The following is a 26,199-nucleotide window of genomic DNA, read 5'->3' as shown; positions in this document are numbered from 1 at the left end:
CATTCCTCTCTAGGCACTTGTGTAAATCTGAAACACCTTAATAGGTGTAAGCAATGGGGTGAATGCACTTTGAAGTAAATCTCAGCTCTGTTAAAAGTACACTCAAGAAAACCTTGTATTGTTTACAGTGATTCAATAGTATCATTCAAACAGGTTAACATACCTCAAAGTACAAAGAAGGGTTTTTGTTTTTGTGTGTTCTCTGTCAAATGTTTGACCAGCCTGCATGTTCCTACATGTTAACACGTTTAATTTCTGTAATGCATACAATAACAATGTATTCATACTATGACTCTTACATGTCCATGTGATGTCCACCGCCCTCATATGACGTCTGCTAAAATGTTTTATCTGGTTCGTCAATGACATACGGAGCACACAAGATTAACTTTGATTCTATACAAGAAAAGGACAACAAAATCCAATTTATTACATGGAATATGCACAGGCTTCATGATGGCAAAAAAAGTACAAGGTTCTTGAACATTTAAAGAGATTGTCTGCAGATGTGTTTTTTCTGCAAGAGCTACACTTATTTTTTGTTGTTGTTGAAATGTTATATTTAAAGAGGAGCTGAGTTGGAGAGGCTTATGCTGCCACCTACTGTAGTAACAGCAGAGTTGAAGGCATCCTGATAAATAAGAATACATCCTTTTCCCTTATATCCCAGCATACAGATTTAGATGTTTCCTAATTTTGAATTGTACCTTATATGGGGAAAAATACACATTGATTTCATTTTATATCCCCCAGGGGCAAACCTGGGGTTTTTAGATAGAATTCAAGCTTTATTAGATCCAACCCAGACAGGAACTATTATTTTAGCAGGTGAGCTAAGTCAAGCATTCAGCAAGTTATACAGACATAGCAATAAAAACAATTCAAATAACCCCCAAAGAGGCTGAAAAATTTAATCTAACCAAGTATTTTACAGGACACCTGGAGATTATCATTCCCAAATACAAAAAACAATTTTTGTTTCTCAAATTAAGAAAAGCTATTCAAGAATTGACTACATTCAAGATTTAAAAAATGGAATACATTTTTTTATGCACTCAACAATATACTGGGTTCTAAAATATAGTAAAATTCGGATCATTCTAATGTATCATGCTCAATTACACCAACAGAAAATACACTTAGAGACAGAATATGGAGAATAAGCAGAGCGCATATTCAAGAACCGAAATGTATTCAATACGTACAGTACCAGTCGATAGTTTGAACACACCTAGTCATTCAAGGGTTTTTCTTTATTTTTACTATTTTCTACATCGTAGAATAATATTGAAGACGTCAAAACTATGAAATAACACATATGGAATCATGTAGTAACAAAAAAAGTGTTAAACAAATCAAAATATATTTAAGATTTTAGATTCTTTAAAGTAGCCACCCTTTGCCTTTTATTTATTTTATTTAACCTTTATTTAACTTGCAAGTCAGTTAAGAACACATTTTATTTACAATGATGGCCTACCCCGGCCAAACCCTAACACGGGCGATGCTGGGCCAATTGTGCGCCGCACTATGGGACTCCCAATCACAGCCGGTTGTGATACAGCCTGTAATCGAACCAGGGTCTGTAGTGATGCCTCTAGCAGTGAGGTGCCGTGCCTTAGACCTTTGCGCCACTTGGGAGTCTTCATAACAGCTTTGCCACTCTTGGCATTCTCTCCACCAGCTTCACCTGGAATGCTTTTCTAACAGTCTTGAAGGAGTTCCCACATATGCTGAGCACCTGTTGGCTGCATTTTCTTCAGTCTGCGGTCCAACTTATCCCAAACCATTTCTATTGGGTTGAGGTCGGGTAATTGTTGAGGCCAGGTCATCTGATGCAGCACTCCATCACTTCCCTTCTTGGTCAAATAGCCCTTACACAGCCTGGAGGGGGATTTGGTCATTGTCCTGTTGAAAAACAAATTATTGTCCCACTAAGCCCAAACCAGATGGGATTGCGTATCGCTGCAGAATGCTACGGTAGCCATGTTGGTTAAGTGTGCCTTGAATTCTAAATATATCACAGACAGTTTCACCAGAAAAGCACTAGCACACCATCACACCTCCTCCATGCTTCATGGTGGGAACCACACATGCGGAGATCATCTGTTCACCTACTATGCGTCTCACAAAGACACAGTGTTTGCCAAAGCAAGTCTCTTCTTCTTATTGGTGTCCTTTAGAAGTGGTTTTTATTTGCTGCAATTCGACCATAGCTCAGCGTTCAACACCATAGTGCCCCCAAAGCTCATCACTAAGCTAAGGACCCTGGGACTAAACACCTCCCTCTGCAATTGAATCCTGGACATTCTGACGGGCCGCCCACAGGTGGTAAGGGTAGGTAACAACACATCCTCCACGCTGATCCTCAACACGGGGGCCCCTCAGGGGTGCGTGCTCAGTCCCCTCATGTACTCCCTGTTCACTTATGACTGCATTGCCAGGCACGACTCCAACACCATCATCAAGTTTGCCGATGACAGGTAGGCCTGATCACCAGCAACGATGAGACAGCCTATAGGGAGGAGGTCAGAGACCTGGCCATGTGATGCCAGGACAACAACCTCTCCCTCAACGTGATCAAGACAAGGGAGATGATTGTGGAAAACAGTACAAGGAGGACCGAGCACGCCCCCATTCTCATCGACGTGGCTTCAGTGGAGCAGGTTGAGAGCTTCAAGTTCCTTGGTGTCCACATCACAAACAAAGTATCATGGTCCAAACACACTAAGATAGTCGTGAAGAGGGCATGACAAAGCATATTCCCCCCCAGGAGACTGAAAAGATTTGGCATGGGTCCTCAGATCCTCAAAATGTTCTACAGCTGCACCATCGAGAATATTCTGACGGGTTGCATCACCGCCTGGTTCAGCAACTGCTTGGCATTCGACCGCAAGGCACTACAGAGGATAATGCGTACAGCCCAGTACATCACTGGGGCCAAGCTTCCTGCCATCCAGGACCTCTATACCAGGCGGTGTCAGAGGAAGGCTCTAAAAACTGTCAAAGACTCCAGCCACCCTAGTCATAGACTGTTCTCTCTGCTACTGCACAGTAAGCGGTACCGGAGTGCCAAGTCTAGGTCCAAGAGGCTTCTTAACAGCTTCTACCCCTAAGCCATAAGACTCCTGAACAGCTAATCAAAGGTTTACCCAGAACCCTCTTTTAAGCTGCTGCTACTCTCTGTTTATTATCTATGCATTGTCACTTTAACTCTACCTACATGTACGTGTACATATTATCTAAATTACCTCAACTAACCAGTGCCCCCGCACATTGACTCTTTTTGAATCTTTTACTTTTGAAGAGAGCCAACAACTACAGGCTAAACTCAAATAAAGCATACTAGTTAATGGAAAAAAACTGATAAACACCTCTCAGCCCTCACAAATGAATACACGCCAAACCAGTTATAATTTTTGAAGAAAATGATACAAATGCTTTAATTAGAAACAACAACGCTATTAATAACAATTTTAAAAGCTTCAATGAAAATCTATATAAATCAGAATTAAATAACAGTTGGACTAATCCCTGAAGCAACTATTAGCAGATAAAAAAAATAATGACTAAAAATGGAAATCACACAAAAATAAATATTAGACACTGAAAACATTCACGTGGAGAAAAGCACCAGGGATAGATGGCTTTCTCATATAATACTATTTGATATTCTGGAACAAAGCAGAGACCTTATTTACTCAAATGACATCACACATGCCACTCAATTCAGTGCTTCCAAGTTCCATGTATCTAACAGTTATTTCAGTTATATTAAAACCAGGAAAAGCTGGAGAGTCCCCTGCAGATTACAGACCCATAACTTTAATAAATTGCGACAATAAAATTATAACAAAACTCATTTATTTTGTTTATTTAACCTTTATTTAACTAGGCAAGACAGTTAAGAACAAATTCTTATTTAGAATGACGGCCTACCCCGGCCAAACCCTTACGACGTTGGGCCAATTGTGCGCAATAAGCAACAGAATGGTAAAAATATTACTAGACTTGATACATATTAATGAAAAAGGGTTTATTTAATATAGGCAAATACAAACAAATGCAAAAACATGTTTTAGTAGAATACAATACTCTATTTATCAATAATGGCTGTTCATGCAGAAAAGCCTTTCGACCGTCTTGAGTGGCCTTTTCTATTCAAAACTTTGGAAGCGTTCAACTTTCCAGCTAAAATAACAAATTTCATAAAAATATTATATAAATATCTTAAAGCAAAAATATATACAAATAATACATTATGAAATTGATGACATTTCTTTAGAAAGGGGTACGAGACAGGGATGTCCTCTCTCCCCCCTCCTGTTTGCGCTGGCAATTGAACTTGCAGAAAGAATTAGACAGAACAGGTATCAGTATTGGTAAACATGAATATAAACTACATTTATTTTTCGACGATGTCCTGATATATCTGACTAATATTGAAAACTTAATGCCCCCTGTTAAAAATATTTTCAGAAGGGCCTCCCGGGTGGTGCAGTGGTCTAAGGCTGTGCCACCAGAGATTCTGGGTTCGAGCCCAGGCTCAGTCACAGCCGGCTGCGACTGGGAGGCCCATGGGGCGGCACACAATTGGCCCAGCGTCGTCTGGTTTAGGGAGGGTTTGGCCGGCAGGGATATCCTTGTCTCATTGCGCACTAGTGACTCCTGTGGCGGACTGGGTGCAGTGCATGCTGACCAGGTCGCCAGGTGTACGTTGTTTCCTCTGACACATTGGTGCGGCTGGCTTCCGGGTTGGATGGGCATTATGTCAAGAAGCAGTGCGGCTTGGTTGGGTTGTGTTTCGGAGGACGCATGGCTCTCGACCTTCGCCTGTCCCGAGTCCATACGGGAGTTGCAGCGATGAGACAAGACTGTAACTACTACCAATTGGATACTGCAAAATTGGGGCGAAAAAAGGGGTAAAAAATATATATATATATTTTCGGAATACTCTAAAATCTCAGGATATAAAATAACATCAACGTTTTTTTCCTAATGGCAATAGGAAAAAAGAAAATAAGTGGACAACAACAGCAATCCCTTAAGTGGACCACAACAAATAATAAATACTTAGGACACGTGATAAGTGACAACAAACAACAAATATATAAAAATAACTTTATCCCATTACTCAGTAACATGAAAGCAGATCTAATTAAATTGAATAATCTCTCCATAAATCTTACAGTTAGAATAAACCTATTTAGAATGGCATGGCTCCCAAACATTTTATATTTATTTTCGATAATACCAATTACACCACCGAAGACATTCCCTGAAAAAGTATGCTCTGCCATAACAGAGTTCATATGGGCAAATAAAACTTTTTAAATGTCCCTAAGTCTGAGGGTGGTTTTAACCTTACAGAATTGGAATTGTATCAACTCGCTACCCAAGGCTTTTACTTGCGACATATTGTAAATGCACTAAAGAGGAACAATGGGTACATATTGAAGATGCGCATGCTCATCTCCAGAATATTTTCATGAAACAGATAATACAAGAACCAATATCACTCCCTAAAAACAAACCCATATGGAACAATCCTTTGATAGCGTTTCAGAATTCACTGATAAATTGGTACACATGGATGACGTGGTAATAGGAAATGCAATTATTTCCATGACAGAATTAAAAATACATTTTGGACTGACCAATGTAGACATTTTCAAAAAATGTATATTTGTATTTTTTATTTCACCTTTATTTAACCAGGTAGGCCAGTTGAGAACAAGTTTTCATTTACAACTGCGACCTGGCCAAGATAAAGCAAAGCAGTGCGACAAAAACAACAACACAGAGTTACACATAACCAAACGTACAGTCAATAACACAATAGAAAAATCTATGTACAGTGTGTGCAAATGTAGAAGAGTAGGGAGGTAAGGCAATAAATAGGCCATAGAGGCGAAATATTTACAATTTAGCATTAACACTGGAGTGATAGATGTTCAGATGATACAGAATGGTGTCATCTGCGTAGAGAATCACCAGCAGCAAGAGCGACATCATTGATATATACAGAGAAAAGAGTCGGCCTGAGAATATAACCCTGTGGCACCCCCATAGAGACTGCCAGAGGTCCGGACAACAGGCCCTCCGATTTGACACACTGAACTCTATCTGAGAAGTAGTTGGTGAACCAGGTGAGGCAGTCATTTGAGAAGCCAAGGCTATTGAGTCTGCCGATAAGAATGCGGTGATTGACAAAGTCGAAAGCCATGGCCAGGTCGATGAAGACGGCTGCACAGTACAGTCTTTTATTGATGGCGGTTATGATATAGTTTAGGACCTTGAGCGTGGCTGAGGTGCACCCATGACCAGCTCGGAAACCAGATTGCATAGTGGAGAAGGTACGGTGCGATTCAAAATGGTCGGTGATCTGTTTGTTAACTTGGCTTTTGAAGATTTTTAGAAAGGCAGGGCAGGATGGATATAGGTCTATAACTGTTTGGGTCTAGAGTGTCTCCCCCGTTGAAGAGGGGGATGACTGCAGCAGCTTAATAATCTTTAGGGATCTCAGATGATTATACGAAAGAGAGGTTGAATAGGCTAGTAATAGGGGTTGCAACAATTTCTGTAGATCATTTTAGAAAGAGAGGGTCCAGATTGTCTAGCCCAGCTGATTTGTAGGGATCGAGATTTTGCAGCTCTTTCAGAACATCAGCTGTCTGGATTTGGGTGAAGGAGAAGCTGGGGGGGGGGGGGGGGGGAAGTTGCTGCAAGGGTGCTGAGATGTTGGACGGGGTAGGGGTAGCCAGGTGGAAAGCGTGGCCAGCCGTAGAAAAATGCTTATTGAAATGATCGATTATCGTAGATTTATCGTGGTGACAGTGTTTCCTATCCTCAGTGCAGTGGGCAGCTGGGAGGAGGTGCTCTTATTCTCCATGGACTTCACAGTGTCCCAAAACTTTTTGGAATTAGTGCTACAGGATGCAAATTTCTGTTTGAAAAAGCTAGTCTTAGCTTTCGTAACTGAGTGAGTATATTGGTTCCTGACTTCCCTGAAAAGTTGCATATTGCAGGGGCTATTCATTGCTAATGCAGAAGGCCACAAGATGTTTTTGTGCTGGTCAAGGGCAGTCAAGTCTGGGGTGAACCAAGGGCTATATCTGTTTATAGTTTTTGAATGTGGCATGGTTATTTAAGATGGTGAGGAAAGAACTTTTGAAGAGCAACCAGGCATCTTCTACTGATGGGATGAGGTCAATATCCTTCCAGGATAACCGGGACAATTTGATTAGACAGGCCTGCTCGCTGAAGTGATTTAGGGAGCGTTTGACAGTGATGAGGGGTGGTCGTTTGACCGTGGACCCATTATGCACGCAGGCAATGAGGCAGTGATCGCTGAGATCCTGGTTGAAGACAGCAGAGGTTTATTTAGAGGGAAAGTTGGTCAGGATGATATCTAAGAGGGTGCCCATGGTTACGAATTTTGGGTTGTACTTGGTAGGTTCCTTGATAATTTGTGTGAGATTGAGGGTATCTAGCTTAGATTGTAGGACGGCCGGGGTGTTAAGCATGTCCCAGTTTAGGTCACCTAACAGTACGAACTCTGAAGATAGATGGGGGGCAATCAATTCACATATGGTGTCCAGGGCACAGCTGGGGGCTGAAGGGGGTCTATAACAAGCGGCAACGGTGAGAGACTTGTTTTTGGAAAGGTGGATTTTTAAAAGTAGAAGCTCGAATTGTTTGGGCACAAACCTGGATAGTATGACAGAACTCTGCAGTAGATTGCAACTCCGCCCTCTTTGGCAGTTCTTTCTTGTTGGAAAATTTTATAGTTAGGGATGAAAATTCAGGATTTTTGGTGGTATTCCGAAGCCAGGATTCAGACACGGCTAGGACCTCCGGGTTGGCGGAGTGTGCTAACGCAGTGAATAAAACAAACTTAGGGAGGAGGCTTCTAATGTTAACATGCATGAAACCAAGGCTTTTACGGTTACAGAAGGCAACAAATGAGAGCGGGGCTCCTTGTCGGCAGTAAAGGGGTCCAGGCCAATTGGCTAAAGAGGTACTGTAGCCCAGGAATTGGCTGATGGATCTCTTCGGCTAGCCGGGAGATGGGCCTAGCTCCAGGCTAGCTCCAGGCTAACTGGTGCTTGCTTCGCGACGGAGACGTTTGCCCGGAGTAGCCACTCGGATGGCAGCTAGCTAGCTGCGATGATCCGGTGTAAAGGTTCAGGGCTTGCTGTAGGAATCCGGAGATGTGGTAGAGAAAAGCAGTCCGATATGCTCTGGGTTGATATCGCGCTGTGCAGACTGGCAGGAATTGACCGGGCTGAGGCTGACTGATGTCCGAGTTAACGGTGATGACCGCTAGCAGTGGCTAACTGACTACTAGCTAGTAGCTAGTTAGCTGGCTAGCTTCTGATGGGGGTTCCGGGTTCTAAAGTATAAAAAATAGCAGATCCGTACCACATTGGGTGAGGCGGGTTACAGGAGAGTATGTTCAGTCCATAGATGGACATTGAGATAATGAAAATAAAAAATATTTGCGAAATATATACAAAGAAAACGATATATATACTGGACAAGACAAAAACCGAATGTCCGACTGCTACGTCATCTTGGAACAAAGATGCAACTTAAAAGTTTATCACAAATTTTCGACCTGAAAGCTTTTGGACATTATATAAATGTTGATGGAATCCTATTTGACTTGAAAAATATACTCATATGATACACTACATTGCCAAAAGTATGTGGACACCTGCACCTGAACATCTCATTCCAAAATCATGGGCATTAATATGAAGTTGGTCTCCCCTTTGCTGCTATAACAGCATCCACTCTTGCTGGAAGGTTTTCCACTAGATGTTGGAACATTGTTGCGGTGTGGCTGAAATAGCCGAATCCACTAATTTGAAGGGGTCCACATACTTTTGGCCATTTAGTGTAAAAATATAAACTGTTAGAATTAAGACTTAAAAAGAACTGATATAGGCACAAGAAAAGCGAGAATGTTTTTATTTGTCAAAACGGTAGTCAAGCATCAATCATCAGAATAAGACATTCAAAATGTATAGCTCCTTTCCAATTAATGTCAAAAGTCTTTTTGTAAATAAGAATTTCTTCTTAACTGACTTGCCTAGTTAAATAAAATAATAAATAATCTTTCCAATAAATGTTGAGGGTCTTCTTCTGGGGACATGATGATTGATGCTTGCCGGACGTTTTGACAAATAAAACATTCTCGCTCTTATCCATAACATAAGAACTCCTACCCCCACTTTATCTGCGATCTGTTGGCTGGAGCGCATGTGCCAAGACCAGAGTAGGCACATTTGCTATTTAATGCAAGAGTTTTTGTGACAAAACTATCAGTAGAGTTGAAAACTTTAGATTTGGATTCGCTACACAAAAAAAGTACATTTTGGGTGCACTACCTCATCACACACTGATTTTTAGTTTGGTGGAAACATATTTTCTTTATGCTATTTTAGAATATTCGCATGGAAATCTGTTGCCAATTGGATGGAAACCTTGCTACAGATAGAATGTTACCCTAACTAACGGAAACTGGACACTCAAACATTAGAGGAACATTATGGCTAACATTACAAAAACGTTCTTTCTCCCTAGATTTGTTAGCTGGGTTGTTACTGGTAGCAGGACAAAACCAAATGTATAATCCGTTTAGTTTACATGTGACAAATTGTGGGGGGGCTTTGCTTCTGGTCAATAAGTGCCAATAAGACGGCCCGATCACTCAGCAGGTTGTCTTGTCGACCAGCTCAGTCACTTGTTTCAGCCATCAGCGTCCGTCCCAGTGAAATAAACCATGGTACCGCACAGTAGGACACGTCCCCCTATGTCAGCTCTCCCTTACACAACAACACAATAGGCTATAGCAGGGGAAAGCAGAGAGCACTCATTGACTCTTAATCAGCTAGAGTTTTACCCGCTGCTAGAATAAACCCATCCAGACTGAAACAAAATACAAAATACCATTTACATTTTCTTCCTCGAGGCCCAGAGATGCGGGGGGGGGGGGCGAACCTGCCTTCGGCACAATCAAGGCTCTGTTTCTGTTTTTGCTACCACCTCCATGTTATTTTTGGCGTACCACTGGGAGCGCGGAGGGGGACTAAGTGGCCTGACCCCACCGGGTCACCTCACACGGTGGTGGCCTCTGTTGGGCAGGCCCCAATCCGCAGCGCTCACATCCCACCCTGTTACCGATAGAGAAGACTCCACTGGTCCCCAAGAGATGATGACTGAGTTCACTCCTTCTATTATTAAAAAGCACATCCCTGCAACAACATTGATTACTGAATTACATCAAAATAAGCACATGTAAATGTGAGAGGTGTCAAAAGCATGATTTTTTGTTGTTGTTGTTGAGGTAAGGGACAAGGCAGAGTGATGTTGGTGGAGACAGGGGAAAAACATCTTGATCGTTTTGGATCTTCTCGTGTTCACTTCACTAAGCGCGGCTAGTTAATGAGATGTTTCTCTGTGCCTTTGTACTGTCTATCACACTCCAGCAGAGTGCTGTTTGAAGTCTGATATTCTGTGTCTTGTGTGTATATGCTGTGTCTTGTTTCTAGTCCACAGGGGTCTGTCTGAGCTTTTTGTTATCATGAACGGGTCTTTTGTCTTTAGTGAGACCATTTCACATTCATCTCCTCATTAATCCAACAACCCAATCATCGGCCATCTTATCTCTCTCTCCCTGTCTCATCAGAGGAATTAAAGCAATTATGTATAATATGGATGATGGGAGAGGGGGATGGTGTTTGTGTGTGTGTGCGTGTGGTACTGACAATTCTCCTATAACAGCCAGACCACATCACCAACTCCTGTTCCTCTTTAAAAAAAGAAAAACAAACCCATAGCAGGATTAATGATGTGTTAGGCTCTAAATGTATACACATCCACGTCTCACTGTCTGTGTCTCTCTCTCTGACTGATATGGAGAGTTGTGGATGAGTGCCCCTGTGCTGCACAGAGTGGTACAAGCAGGAGAAAACACTCTGCCTGATGTTTCCACTGACACACACACACACACACACACACACACACACACACACACACACACACACACACACACACACACACACACACACACACACACACACACACACACACACACACACACACACACACACACACACACACACACAGGGACTGTCCAACACATAAACAGCCATAAAACACTCATCTGTTTTTCCTTCGATCTGGCAGAGACTACTACTGTACCTGGTCCATTGTGTCTGTGTATTAAAATGGGAAATGGTTGTGCCAATTCTGATTGTCAGGTTTTGTAACAAGTACTGTACACGGAGCTCATCAGAACTAGAGGATACCTAAATAAATGATTTGCTGTGATTGTCTGACAGATCCTCTGGGCTATTTACATACTGTATTATAGGTTATTAGCACTCCTGCAGTAAAATCACTCCTATAAAATGATGTGTGTTTTGGTACATGGGCCCTGCCCAGTGTTATTGAATGGCATGTAAGGGTTATGTACTTTGGGCTTGACTGGTGCGGGTTCTCTGCATTGACTTTGTAAGGGGTCATTGTTTTAGCGGTTATCACATTAGTGTTCATTGATTGAGAAGTCATTGATTTACACATAATTGTCATTATAATCCATCTGCAGCTGACTCGCCAGTATGTTTTTGTGTTGCAGCTTTATCTCTTAGTGTACGTCTCAACACCTGACTATTATGAATAGTGTGATGTCTGGATGCCATGGCATATACTATGTGATAATGCATGGATGTGTGAGTGGAGAATAGATTATGAATAGCAATCACTGCACCTCTCGATACAGTAGCTACACATTATCACGCAAAAGGGGGTTCCAGTTCTGTACAGTATTCAGCATCCCAATCTCCACCCATCCCCCAACACACCAAATCATCCTCCAAACATACTCTCTCCCCTCAGAGAAAGAGTTACTCTAACATAGAGGCAGGACATTTCAGAATTTGCATCTGAATACCAACTTTTGTTGGTAAATTCAAGGGTCCTTGGAGAGTTTGCAAATTCTGTCCAGATGCAGCTTTACAATCCAATGGGAACAAAGTCACACATTCTCAAAGCCCTGCCAGGCTCAATTATGACCAAAGGAATCTGTGTGATAGTGTTGGCAATAGGCTGCATTCAGGACTGGGATATGTGTTTGACATTCTTAGGTGTTTCATTAGTTTGTTTTTACTTGTTGTGGATGAGTGGAGAACTTGAGTGTCACGAATGTGAAAAGGACAGTGGAGTGTTCTATTTTATTCTATTTCATTTGACTCTATTCTATTTGAAATCCTTGCACTGGGAATCTAGTTAAGAAAAATGCCTGAAGCAGACATTCTCATGCTTTGTTCTATCCAGACTATTCCTTGAGCTGTCTCTCTCTCTGATCCCTTTTATATCTAGACAAAAACCCACAATCTTTACCATGCCATCTTCTTTATAGCGCCTTTTCTTTGTATCTGAAAGGTGTAGCTGGTAAGAAAAACTATACATTAAATTCCCCTCTGGACCTAGTGATCGTTGCGGTATTTTCTTTAAAAATTCATCTTACAGCTCTGTGAGAAAACCGATCTGTGAAAACGTGTCCTGGTTTTGGGACGCTCACTTGGGTCAACCAATAGCTACACTCCATTCGCTTGAGAATATCACCGGTCACTTCTCTTCGCATGTTTTGCTCCGACCATTTACTGGAGATAAGATCTGCTGCTACTATTATAAATCAGTTGGCGAGGACGTTTTCTAGCAAGCTATCAATGTGCATAACATCAAAGAAGCAGAGAGAGGGTAGGAAAAAACGGTGAAATGCCGATCTGCGTTTTGACTGAGTGACAGCAGATCATCTGCCCACTGCAACTTTTGAGACACACACAGACACACACAAGTCTGCTGCTCCTGATCTGCTGCCACTTGTTTAATAGAAACGTGCAGGGAGGTGATTCGCCTAGATATTTCCAACCCCTATTAAGCATTTTAAAACACATCGTTTTTTCCAATTATGAGTAAGCTATCATGCGATCCGATTATCAACTGTCAATTACGAATACCATTTCCAATTCAGTATAGGCTATGGCCAGATCCCGCCGAGGCTACTCCTACCCCTCGGTGTGCCAGCTATTCACTGGGATGTACTGTATGTATGGGGATATAACTCAAAGAAAGTGGCAAATAAGGGACCATTTGAAAGGGAACACAAGCATTGGAATTCTGTGTGAAATATATATCTCTCGCTCTCCCTCTCTCCCAGTTGGATCATTGATTGGGGCAGACAGTCTGTTTTGTGCTTCTGTGCTCTTCCATATTTCATTGGCAGGAAGCTGATTAAATAATGAGAAACGTACGGATGGAATCAGTCGTCCTTCTTCAATATGTAATAAGAGTCTGGTTCACCTCATTTTCTCATATTCTCTCTTTTTAGCCCTCTCTCCCTGGGGCATTGCTTGCATGCATCAGATGGTGCTCATTGAACAACAACATTTATTTTATTCGTAGGAAAACAGCATTAACTACACTGCTAAATCTTTTGGATATTTCTATGATGTTTTGATGTTTTTGTCCAAACTGAGAAGTTTCTGTTCAACTTGCTAGGTGTCTGTCCCTCTGTCCTCTGTGGAGGGACATTGCTATAATGTGTCTGTCTCTCGGGTGTTTGTCTCTCTGGTGAAAGCATTTGGCCCCTACACTCCCCTCTGTTTCACCACAACGCCCATAGTGTGACACAGCTCCGTTGTCATGCCATTCATAATTCATCTTTATCCATAAAATATACAGCCATCATTAACATTTAATGCAAAGATGGAGTGTTCAACATTATATTTTCAATGGCCTTCACATTAGGGGGATTTCAATATGTATCAGATTTTGGTGATGCACTTCCATTTTTAACCAAGATACAGATCGCATTGACATACAGTCACCTCGAAAATTATTGGCACCCTTGATAAAGATGAGCAAAAAATACTATAAAATAAATAATACAAATACAGAGCTATGTTGTATGCACAAAACATTTGGTGAAATGATATTATTTTATACTAATTCAATTGCTCAGAGAAAAATATTTTCTTCTTAAAAATATGTCAAAATTATTGGCACCCTAAAGATTCTTATAAATAAAATGAAACTGAATGTAATCTTCATTAACATTCTACTTGTTTTAAGTTCATCTAATTTGAAGGAACTGTATTGTGGCCTTTGATGGCTTCCCGTTTCACTGAGATAGAAAAATGAGGTAACACTCATGTAAAATCCCTTTGTCATCCATCACCATGGTAAAAGGTATTGAACTCACAAATGAAAATAGACAAATTGTTGTTGACGTTCATAAATCAAGCAATGATTTACTCTACTCCTCCTCTGTTCCTCTGGTGATGTAGAGGTTAACCCAGGACCTGCAGCTCCCAGCAACACTCGCATTCCGCAGGCACGCTCATTTGTTGCCTTCTGTAAACGTAAAAGCCTTGGTTTCATGCATGTTAACATTAGAAGCCTCCTCCCTAAGTTTGTTTTATTCACTGCTTTAGCACACTCTGCCAACTCGGATGTCCTAGCCGTGTCTGAATCCTGGCTTAGGAAGGCCACCAAAAATCCAGTAATTTCCACCCCTAACTATAACATTTTCCGACAAGATAGAATGGCCAAAGGGGGCGGAGTTGCACTCTAATGCAGAGATAGACCTGCAGAGTTCTGTCATACTATCCAGGTCTGTGCCCAAACAATTCGAGCTTCTACTTTTAAAAATCCACATTTCCAAAAACAAGTCTCTCACCGTTGCCGCTTGTTATAGACCCCCTTCAGCTCCCAGCTGTGCCCTGGACACCATATGTGAATTGATCGCTCCCCATCTATTTTCAGAGTTCATACTATTGGGGGACCTAAACTGGGACATTTAACACCCCGGCCGTTCTACAATCTAAGCTAGATGCCCTCAATCTCACACAAATTATCAAGGATCCTACCAGGTACAACCCAAAATCCGTAACCATGGGCACCCTCTTAGATATCATCCTGACCAACTTTCCCTCTAAATACACCTCTGCTGTCTTCAACCAGGATCTCAGTGATCACTGCCTCATTGCCTGTGTGCGTAATGGGTCTGCGGTCAAACGACCACCCCCCAAACACTTCAGTGAGCAGGCCTTTCTAATTGACCTGGCCCGGATATCCTGGAAGGATGAGCCCATCAGTATAATAAGCATGCCACATTCAAATAATGTAGAACTAAGAACAGATATAGCACTTGGTTCACCCCAGACTTGACTGCCCTTGACCAGCACAAAAACACCTTTTGGGGTTCTGCATTAGCAATGAATAGCTCCCGCAATATGCAACTTTTCAGGGAAGTCAGGAACCAATATACTCAGTCAGTTAGGAAAGCTAAGGCTAGCTTTTTCAAACAGAAATTTGCATCCTGTAGCACTAATTCCCCAAAAATTTGGGACACTGTGAAGTCCATGGAGAATAAGAGCACCTCTTCCCAGCTGCCCACTGCACAGGATAGGAAACACTGTCACCACGATAAATCTACGATAATCGATCATTTCAATAAGCATTTCTCTACGGCTGGCCATGCTTTCCACCTGGCTACCCCTACCCCGGCCAACATCTCAGCACCCCTGCAGCAACTTGCCCAAGCCCCCCCCCAGCTTCTCCTTCACCCAAATCCAGACAGCTGATGTTCTGAAAGAGCGGCAAAATCTGGATCCCTACAAATCAGCTGGGCTAGACAATCTGGACCCTCTCTTTCTAAAATGATCCACAGAAATTGTTGCAACCCCTATTACTAGCCTATTCAACCTCTCTTTCGTATCATCTGAGATCCCTAAAGATTATTAAGCTGCTGCGGTCATCCCCCTCTTCAACGGGGGAGACACTCTAGACCCAAACAGTTATAGACCTATATCCATCCTGCCCTGCCTTTCTAAAAATCTTCAAAAGCCAAGTTAACAAACAGATCACCGACCATTTTGAATCCCACCGTACCTTCTCCACTATGCAATCTGGTTTCCGCCACCCTCAAGGTCCTAAACTATATCATAACCACCATCGATAAAAGACAGTACTGTGCAGCCGTCTTCATCGACCTGGCCAAGGCTTTCGACTCTGTCAATCACCGCATTCTTATCGGCAGACTCAACAGCCTTGGCTTCTCAAATGACTGCCTCACCTGGTTCACCAACTGCTTCTCAGATAGAGTTCAGCGTGTCAAATCGGAGGGCCTGTTGTCCGGACCTCTGGCAGTCTCTATGGGGGTGGCACAGGGTTCAATTCTCAGGCCGACTCTTTTCTCTGTATATATCAATGATGTCGCTCTTGCTGCTGGTGATTATCTGATCCACCTCTACGCAGACGACACCATTCTGTATACATCTGGCCCTTCTTTGGACACTGTGCTAACAAATCTCCAAACGAGCTTCAATGCCATACAACACTCCTTCCGTGGCCTCCAACTGCTTTTAAATGGTAGTAAAACTAAGTGCATACTCTTCAACCAATTGCTGCCCGCACCCTCCCGTCCAACTAGCATCACTAGCCTCCTTCACTCATGCTGCCAAACATTCCCTTGTAAAACTGACTATCCTACCGATCCTTGACTTCGGCGATGTCATTTACAAAATAGCCTCCAACACTCTACTCAGCAAACTGGATGTAGTCTATCACAGTGCCATCCGTTTTGTCACTAAAGCCCCATATACTACCCACCACTGTGACCTGTATGCTCTCGTTGGCTGGCCCTCACTACATATTCGTCGCCAAACCCACTGGCTCCAGGTCATCTATAAGTCTTTGCTAGGTAACGCCCCGCCTTATCTAAGCTCACTGGTCACCATAGCAACACCACCCGTAGCACACGCTACAGCAGGTATATTTCACTGGTCATCCCCAAAGCCAACACTTCCTTTGGCCGCCTTTCCTTCCAGTTCTCTGCTGCCAATGACTGGAACGAATTGCAAAAATCACTGAAGCTGGAGTCTTATATCTCCTTCTCTAACTTTAAGCATCAGCTGTCAGAGGGGCTTACCAATCACTGTACCTGCACACAACCAATCTGTAAAAAGCACACCCAACTACCTCATCCCCATATTATTACTTACCCTCTTGCTCTTTTGCACCCCAGTATCTCTACTTGCACATCATCATCTGCACATCTATCACTCCAGTGTTAATGCTAAATTGTAATTATTTAGCCTCTATGGCCTATTTATTGCCTTACCTCCCTACTCTTCTACATTTGCACACACTGTACATATATTTTTCTATTGTGTAATTGACTGTACGTTTGTTTATGTGTAACTCTGTGTTGTTGTTTTTGTCGCACTGCTCTGCTTTATCTTGGCCAGGTCGCAGTTGTAAACTTGTTCTCAACTGGCCTACCTGGTTAAATAAAGGTGAAATTATACAAATTAAAAATGAATCAATAAAAATGGGTACTAAACAAATGCTCAAAAATAAATACCACTTATCACTATTAGGACAACAATTAAGAAGCTTAAAACTACTGGAACAGTGGTAAACATGCCTGGTAGATGACACATGTATCTTGTTCTGATGCACAGTGAGGAGGATATTTCGTGAGGAAAATAAAAATTCAAGGGACAGTTGGAGAATTACAGAACCTGGTCACATCTTGGGGTCACCAAGTCTCCAAATGTACAATTAGACGCCACCTCCATGCTAAAAGGCTATTTGGAAGGGTTACCAGAAAATAAGACTATTGAGAGCAACCAACAAATGTAAATGTCTGGAATTTGTTAAACGGCATTGGCACTTGCATTGTAACTAGATGCTATGGTCAGATGAGATGAAAATAGTGCTCTTAGGCCACGCCGACCAGTGGTTGGGTTGGCATCGAAAGAAGGATACAAATGCTGAAAGTACATCATACCTAATGTCAAATGTGGTGGTGGATCTTTGATGTTATGGGGCTATTTTGCTTCCACTGCATCTTCCAGCAAGACAATGATCCCAAGCACACATACAAATCCACAAGAAATGGTTAATTGACCACAAAATCAACATTTTGCAATGGCCATATCAGGTTTCAGGTAAGACCCAAGGGCAGACTGTGTTGAAGTAACAATGTTTATTGCAACAAGTGCAGGCAAACGACAGGTCAAGGCAGGCAGGGGTCGATAATCCAGAGTAGTGGGACCAAGGTACAGGACGGCAGGCAGGCCCAGGGTCGGGGTCAGGTCAGGCAGAGGTCGGTAATCCAGAGTAGTGGGACCAAGGTACAGGACGGCAGGCAGGCCCAGGGTCGGGGTCAGGTCAGGCAGAGGTCGGTAATCCAGAGTAGGGGCAAAGGTACAGGACGGCAGGCAGGCTCAGGGGGGAACAGGAGCTGAGAAACCACTGGTTGACTTGAACTAACAAGACGAACTGGCACAGACAGACAGAAAACACAGGTATAAATACCCAGGGGATAAGTGGGGAAGATAGGCAACACTTGGAGGGGGGTGAAGACAAGCACAAGGACAGGTGAAACAGATCAGGGCGTCACATGCCATCAGACTCCGGACTTGAACCCCATCAAACACCTGTGGTTTGAATTGAAGAGGGTCCATAAGCGCAGGCCAAGGGATATCAAAGAATTGGAAAGATTCTGTATGGACGAATGGTCTAAGATCCTTCCCAATGTGTTCTCCAATGTCATTAAACTTATTGAAAAAGGCTTAGTGCTGTTATCCTTGCAAGGGAAGGGTGCAAAAAGTATTGAAAACAGTTGTGCCAACAATTTTTCGACCTACCTTTTTAGATTTGTTTTATTAATTCTTAATTAATTTATAATTTTCCCAATAATGTGAGCATACAATATAGCTCAGTATTTGTATTATTTATTTCATAGAGTATTTTTTCCCCTCATCTTTATCAAGGGTGCCAATAATTTTGGATGATGGTTATCGATCGTCAATCAGACTTACAACAATGTGCTGTGTTCTCTCTCTCTCTCTCTCACTGTTATTGTTCAGTTTTTAATGAGGTCTGCTCAGATTAATATTTACTCATGTTGTGATTTGTGCCTCTGTCTAAATGGCAAATGTCTGCCTTGATTCTGACTCAAATGTTATTGGTCGCATACACATAGTTAGCAGATGTTTTCACAACTGTAGCGAAATGCTTGTAAAGATAATTGCCCCATGTGAGATTAGAACTCGCAACCGTTGAAATATGGCTAACTGTTTTAGCAGTCTGCGCCACCAATCAGTCATCAGCTGCATCAGCACTGTGGGCCTTTCGCTTAGTGTAAAATAACTGATCTGACAAACAGTTTACCTTCTATATTCTTCCTTCTTTATCAGCAAGGTATCAGCAACACTGGGTTCCAAAGAAATGATTAAGTAGGTATTATGAAAGACGTACCATTACTCAACTCAACGCATGGACACTCAAGGCCAGGTTTATATTCACACATACAGTAGAAAGCATACTGTTAGGCTGTTGTTTATTTAGTAGTTATTTCTGCCGGGATCTTTTGTTGTTGTTTCCAGAAGTATAGCAGTGCTTATTCTTTTGACTAATTTAACTTTATTTTATATTTTCATTTTTTTTTTCATCTAGGATATACACTGAATATGTGTTATGAAAGAGATAAAAGAGAGAGATAGATAGAATGTTTCCATGTAACTAGGGCTGCAGAATTCACTGTTTTTCACAAAATCCTGGTTGGAGGGCTCTGGATTTCCTACTTATTCCCTCCTAATTCCAGGAATCCACCAACCAGGATTTCGGGAAAAGCAGGGAATTTATTGAAAGTTCCCGGACCTTTGCAGCCCTACATGTAACTGATAAAAGGCAATAAATCCAGTCTGACTTCCTATCAGGGAAACACTGAGGTCTCAGGAGAATAATACTGGACAGTTTTCACTGCTCTGCCTCGTCAATACGATCACATACATATTATCTATTGATGTATCAAGGCAGTGTGTGAAATTGAGCTGTACATTTTCTCAACTGTGTGGATATACAGTATGCTTCCCTGACATGAGAACCCAGTGTTGTCTGGATCAGCGGGATCCGTACGGGAGTTGCAGCGATGAGACAAGACTGTAACTACTACCAATTGGATACCATGAAATTGGGGAGAAAAAAAGAGAAAGGGATAGATAAAGATACTTTATAGCCTACTAGGCAAGCAATGTTTTGTTTCTGGACTTTTGCAGCACAGCCTGAATTGTGTAGCAAAATGTGTGGCCAAAAAAGCACAATTGATTCCTTCAAAACCACGTGCCATTTACTCCTCAGACAGCAACAGATGCACAGTATTTACAGTGCATTCAAAAAGTATTCAGACCCTTAGACTTTTTCCACATTTGGTTAATGTTATTCAAAAATTGATTAAATAGTCCCCCCCCCCCCCCCCATCAATCTACACACGATACCCCATAGCGACAAAGCAAAAAACGTTTTTGGGGAAATTTGGCCCAAAAACTAAAAACATATTTACATAAGTATTCGGACCCTGTACTCCGTACTTTGTTGAAAAACCTTTGGCAACGATTACAGCTTCGACTCTTCTTGGGTATGACGCTACAAGCTTGGCACACCTGTATTTGGGGAGTTTCTCCCATTCTTCTCCACAGATTCTCTCAAGCTCTGTCAGGTTGGACGGGGAGGGTCGCTGCACAGCTATTTTCAGGTCTCTCCAGAGATGTTCGATCGGAATCAAGTACGGGCTCTGGCTGGGCTTCTCAAGGACATTCAGAGACTTGTCCCAAAGCCACTCCTGCGTTGTCTTGGCTGTGTGCTTAGGGTCGTTCTCCTGTTGGAAGGTGAACCTTCGCCCCCAGTCTGAGGTCCTGAGCGCTCTGGAGCAGGTTTTCATCAAGGATCTCTCTGTACTTTGCTCCATTCATTTTCCCCTCGATCCAGACTAGTCTCCCAGTCCCTGCTGCTGAAAAACTTCCCCACACCATGATGCTACCACCCCCATGCTTCACCGTAGGGATGGTGCAAGGTTTCCTCCAGACGTGTCGCTTGTCATTCAGGCCAAAGAGTTCAGTCTTGGTTTCATCAGACCAGAGAATCTTGTTACTCATGGTCTGAGAGTCCTTTAGGTGCCTTTTGGCAAACTCCAAGCGGGCTGTCATGTGCCTTTTACTGAGGAGTGGCTTCCGTCTGGCCTCTCTACCATAAAGGCCTGAATGGTGGAGTGCTGCAGAGATGGTTGTCCTTCTGGAAGGTTCTCCCATCTCCATAGAGGAACTCTGGAGCTCTGTCAGACTGACCATCGGGTTCTTGGTCACCTCCCTGACCAAGGCCCTTCTCCCCTGATTGCTCAGTTTGGCCATGCGGCCAGCTCTAGGAAGAGTCTTGGTGGTTCCAAACTTCTTCCATTTAAGAATGATGGAGGCCACTGTGTTCTTGGGGACCTTTAATGCCGCAGAAATGTTTTGGTATTTCACATCTGTGCCTCGACACAATCCTGTTTCAGAGCTCTACGGACAATTCCTTCGACCTCATGTCTTGGTTTTTGCTCTGACAACTGTGGGACCTTATATAGACAGTGTGTCCCTTTCCAAATCATTTCCAATCAATTGAATTTACCACAGGTGGACTCCAATCAAGTTGTAGAAACATCTCAAGGATGATCAATGGAAACAGGATGCACCTGAGCTCAATTTCGAGTCTCATACCAAAGGGTCTGAATACCTATGTAAATAAGCTATTTCTGTTTTTTAATTTTAATACATTTTAGCCTTGTCATTCTGGGGTATTGTGTGTAGATTGATGAGGGAATAAAGTTATTTCATCAATTTTAGAACAAGGCTGTAACGTAACAAATGTGTAAAAACTCAACGGGTCTGAATACTTTCCGAATGCACTGTATACTTTATGTCATACAGCACTAACACTCACAGTGGAGAGGAGCGGGAACCATCCATTCCTTTATTTATTGTCAAAGTCATTGCAGCAGTGTCGGTGAGGCATTTCTGGTGTTTGGCGACAGAGCTGTTTAATTAAGTGGCTTTTCACCAATGTTTTTGTATAGCGTTCCTTGTTGTTGTTTTGGTTTTCATCCCATGCCAGCGATGGGAGGATAAGGGAGGGATGGAGAGGGGACAGGAGGGGCAGAGGAGTTGGGAGAATATAAAACAGCAGAGCCTACCTGGTCAGAACCTCATCCATTCCCCAGACAGGCAACAATGCCCTGAGAGACAGAGACAGAGAGGTGCTGGAATAAAAGCAGAGAAAAGGCAGATGTGTGTGCGCGCGTGCGCGTGTGTGCGCATGTGTTCGCGTTGTGTGCATTTGCGTATGTATGCATGATGTGTCTGGGTCCATACTCGCATGCAAGAGGGTGGGGTGGATGCACATAATATATGTGTGTATGTGTGTGTGTGTGTGTGTGTGTGTGTGTGTGTGTGTGTGTGTGTGTGTGTGTGTGTGTGTGTGTGTGTGTGTGTGTGTGTGTGTGTGTGTGTGTGTGTGTGTGTGTGTGTGTGTGTGTGTGTGTGTGTGTGTGTGAGTTTGTGCTTCCGAGGGATGGGGAGGTGGATGCATGTGTGTGTGATAGAGGAGCTTGAGTGTGAGTATAGAGAGGGTATGAGTGTGTTATAGAATCAGGACGTTCACAGACAGAAGGGCCTGCTTGGATACGGGTACTGTTTGGGACCGAGAGGTCTGTTTTCCATGAGGATATCCCTGGGCATCAACACTGTGATGAGGTAGGGGGGAGGAGGGTGACAGAAACAAGGTGGCACCATTCTTCTGGAATAGTAACATACCCAACTGACTTATCTACTTTGTGTTTGCTTGAGGATGATGGATATGGCGATGTTGTTTTATTAAACGCCTTCGATTGATTTGGCTCTGTAGGCTATTTAGTTTGCATGTGAAGTGTGTGTCCTTGTGTGCATGCATGTGCGTGTGTGTCTGTGTATGTGTGTGTGTCTGTGTATGTGTATGCGTGTGTGCTCTATTGTCCCCCTAAACAATAGCATCCCAGTGAGGTTGTTGTTGAGTGAGTTACCTCCCAGGAGGGAGAGGCTGGGTTTGGGCTGATGTTGTGGGCTGTTTTGTGTTCATACAGTTTCTATGCTGGGAGGAATACGCTCCCTGTAGACCCACAGAACACTGAGCAAACACAGGCCATTCAAACCTGTCAATGCTCTCAGTCAGTGGTGCTGTTGGTTAATTTTGTGAGGAGGCCTTGTGACGCTCTTTTATACAGTGGTGTAAAGTAACTATATTAAAATACTTTAAAGTACTACTTAAGCAGGTATCTGTACTTTACTTTACTATTTACATGTTTGACAACTTTTACTTTTACTCCACCACGTTCCTAAAGAAAATATGTACTTTTTACTCCCCCATACATTTTCCCTGACGCCCAGGGCAGCAAAATCATCCAATTCATGCACTTACCAAAAGAATGTGCATCATCCCTACTGCTTCTGACCTGGTGGACTCACTAAACACAAATACTGGGTTTACATGATGTTGGAGTGTGCCCCTGGATATCTGTGAATAAAGAATTTTATGTATTTCATTTACTTTTACTTTGGATACTTAAGTACATTTAAAACCAGATACTATTTTACTCAAGTTGTAATGCTCGTCGGAAGAAGTGGACCAAGGTGCAGCGTGGTACGTGTTCATGATTCTTTATTTAATCAGAACACCGAACACCGAACAAAACAACAAAAGAATAACGAACGTCACGTTCTGTAGGCTTCACAGAACTAACAAAAAACAACATCCCACAAAACTAAGGTGTCAAAACATGCTGCCTAAGTATGAGTCCCAATCAGAGACAACAATAGACAGCTGTCCCTGATTGAGAACCATACCCGGCCAAAACATAGAAATAAAGAACTTAGAGTTTCCCACCCGAGTCACACCCTGACCAACCAAACATAGAGTATAAAAAGATTTCTACGGTCAGGGCGTGACAGTACACCCCTCAAAGGTGCGGACTCCGGCCGCAAACCTGACACAATAGGGGAGGGTCCGGGTGGGCATCTATCCTGGTGGCGGCCCCGGTGCGGGACGCAGACCCCGCTCCACCTCTGTCTCCCCCCACTTTGGTGGCGCCTCTGGTGCGGCGACCCTTGTCGCCGACCCCGGACTGGGGACCCTCTCCGCAGGGCCCAGACTGGGGACCCTCGCCGCAGGCCCCGGACTGGGGACCCTCGCCGCAGGCCCCGGACTGGGGACCCTCGCCGCAAGCCCCGGACTGGGGACCCTCGCCGCAGGCCCCGGACTGGGGACCCTCGTTGCAGGCCCCGGACTGGGGACCGTCGCTGGAGGCCCCGGACTGGGGACCGTCGCTGGAGGCTCCGGACTGGGGACCGTCGCTGGAGGCTCCGGACTGGGGACCGTCGGTGGAGGCTCCGGACTGGGGACCGTCGCTGTAGGCTCCGGACTGGGGACCGCTGCTGGAGGCTCCGGACTGAGCCGTGAAGCAGGCACAGGATGAACCGGGCTGTGGGGGAGCACTGGAGATCTGGTGCTTCTCCTTGGCACCACTCTTCTTAGCTGAATGCCCACTTTAGCCCGGCACGTGCGGAGCGCAGGCACAGGATGCACTGAACTGACACAGCGCACCGGAGACACAGTGCGCAGGACCGGCGCAGGATACCCTGGGCCGAAACGGCGCACCGGAGACCAAGAGCGCTGAGCTGGCACAATCTGCCCTGGCTGGATGCCCACTCTAGCGTGGCACTTGCGGAGAGCTGGCTCCGAGCGCACCGGGCTGTGCACGCGCACTGGAGACACCGTGCGCTTTACCGCATAACACAGTGCCTGACCAGTACCACGCTCCACCAACCTCCCCGTGTGCCCCCCCTCCAAAAAATTATTTTGGAGTGGCTTCTCGGGCTTCCGTCTTCCTCCTCATATCGTCGCCGCTCCTCCTTCGCTGCCTTTATCTCCTCCTTTGGACGGCGATATTCCCCAGCCGGCCTCCAGGGTCCTTTACCATCCAGGATCTCCTCCCATGTCCATGAGTCCCTTTCTCCACGCTGCTTGGTCCTTTGGTGGTGGGATGTTCTGTAACGCTCGTCGGAAGAAGTGGACCAAGGTGCAGCGTGGTACGTGTTCATGATTCTTTATTTAATCAGAACACCAAACAAAACAACAAAAGAATAACGAACGTCACGTTCTGTAGGCTTCACAGAACTAACAAAAAACAACATCCCACAAAACTAAGGTGTCAAAACATGCTGCCTAAGTATGATTCCCAATCAGAGACAACGATAGACAGCTGTCCCTGATTGAGAACCATACCCGGCCAAAACATAGAAATAAAGAACTTAGAGTCACACCCTGACCAACCAAACATAGAGAATAAAAAGATCTCTACGGTCAGGGCGTGACACAAGTAGTATTTTACTGGGTGACTTTAACTTATTCTAATACTAATCTTTCTCAATCTCAAAGCTGTGAGAAGAAACACCACATCATATTTGTATTCAAGGCAGTCTTTTCGAAACATTTACAGCAAGTACAATCAATTGCCATTCCTGTACTGTGAACATATTGTCACGTTCCTGACCTGTTTTCTGTTAGTTTGTGTATGTGTTAGCTGGTCAGGACGTGAGTTTGGGTGGGCAGTCTATGTTTTCTGTTTCTATGTTGGTTTAAGGGTGACCTGATATGGCTCTCAATTAGAGGCAGGTGGTTTTCATTTCCTCTGATTGAGAGCCATATTAAGGTAGGTGTTTTCACACTGTTTGTTTGTGGGTGGTTGTCGCTGTGTCTGTGTTTATTGCACCACACGGTACTGTCTCGTCTCTCGTTCGTTCTTTCCTGTTCATGAGTGCATTGTTTTTTATGTTCACCAGTTCAGGTCTGTTTAACGTCGTTTGTTGTTTTGTAGTTTATGCAAGTATAAGTTTTTGTGTTCGTCTTCGTCAGCAAATAAATCTATATGTATTCACAACCCGCTGCACCTTGGTTTAATCCCTGCTCCTCCTCTTCGGATGAAGAGGAGGAGGAGAGTCGTTACACATATGTAATCAACAGTTTCCATGACAAACTCTGTTGGGGTTCGTTTGTAAGAAATCAGAGGTGTACTTGCATTATCAAATCAATATAAAACAAGTAAACATTTAGCAAATGATGCATGAAGCTATAATTTAGAGAAAATATTACTAACAGAGCACTGTCACAACGTCATGTCTATTGTTTTATGAGGAAACGCAGTGTGTAGAGCATCAGTGAAGTATACTGCGTCTACATAATTTTCTCTTACTGAGCACACAGATAATGCAC

At 43.5% G+C, this 26,199-nt stretch overlaps 1 protein-coding gene across 5 annotated transcripts in view; it reads left to right on the top strand.

The window, feature by feature from the left end:
- The window catches only part of LOC139535595 (extracellular sulfatase Sulf-2-like), a 59,447-nt gene that overhangs the window by 19,181 nt on the left and 14,067 nt on the right, over positions 1-26,199 (top strand). The window lies entirely within an intron of this gene.

The sequence above is a fragment of the Salvelinus alpinus genome, chromosome 12 (genome assembly GCF_045679555.1).
Source record: "Salvelinus alpinus chromosome 12, SLU_Salpinus.1, whole genome shotgun sequence".
In the NCBI taxonomy this organism is placed as follows: Eukaryota; Metazoa; Chordata; class Actinopteri; order Salmoniformes; family Salmonidae; genus Salvelinus; species Salvelinus alpinus.
This window is presented reverse-complemented; position numbering and strand designations above follow the sequence as displayed.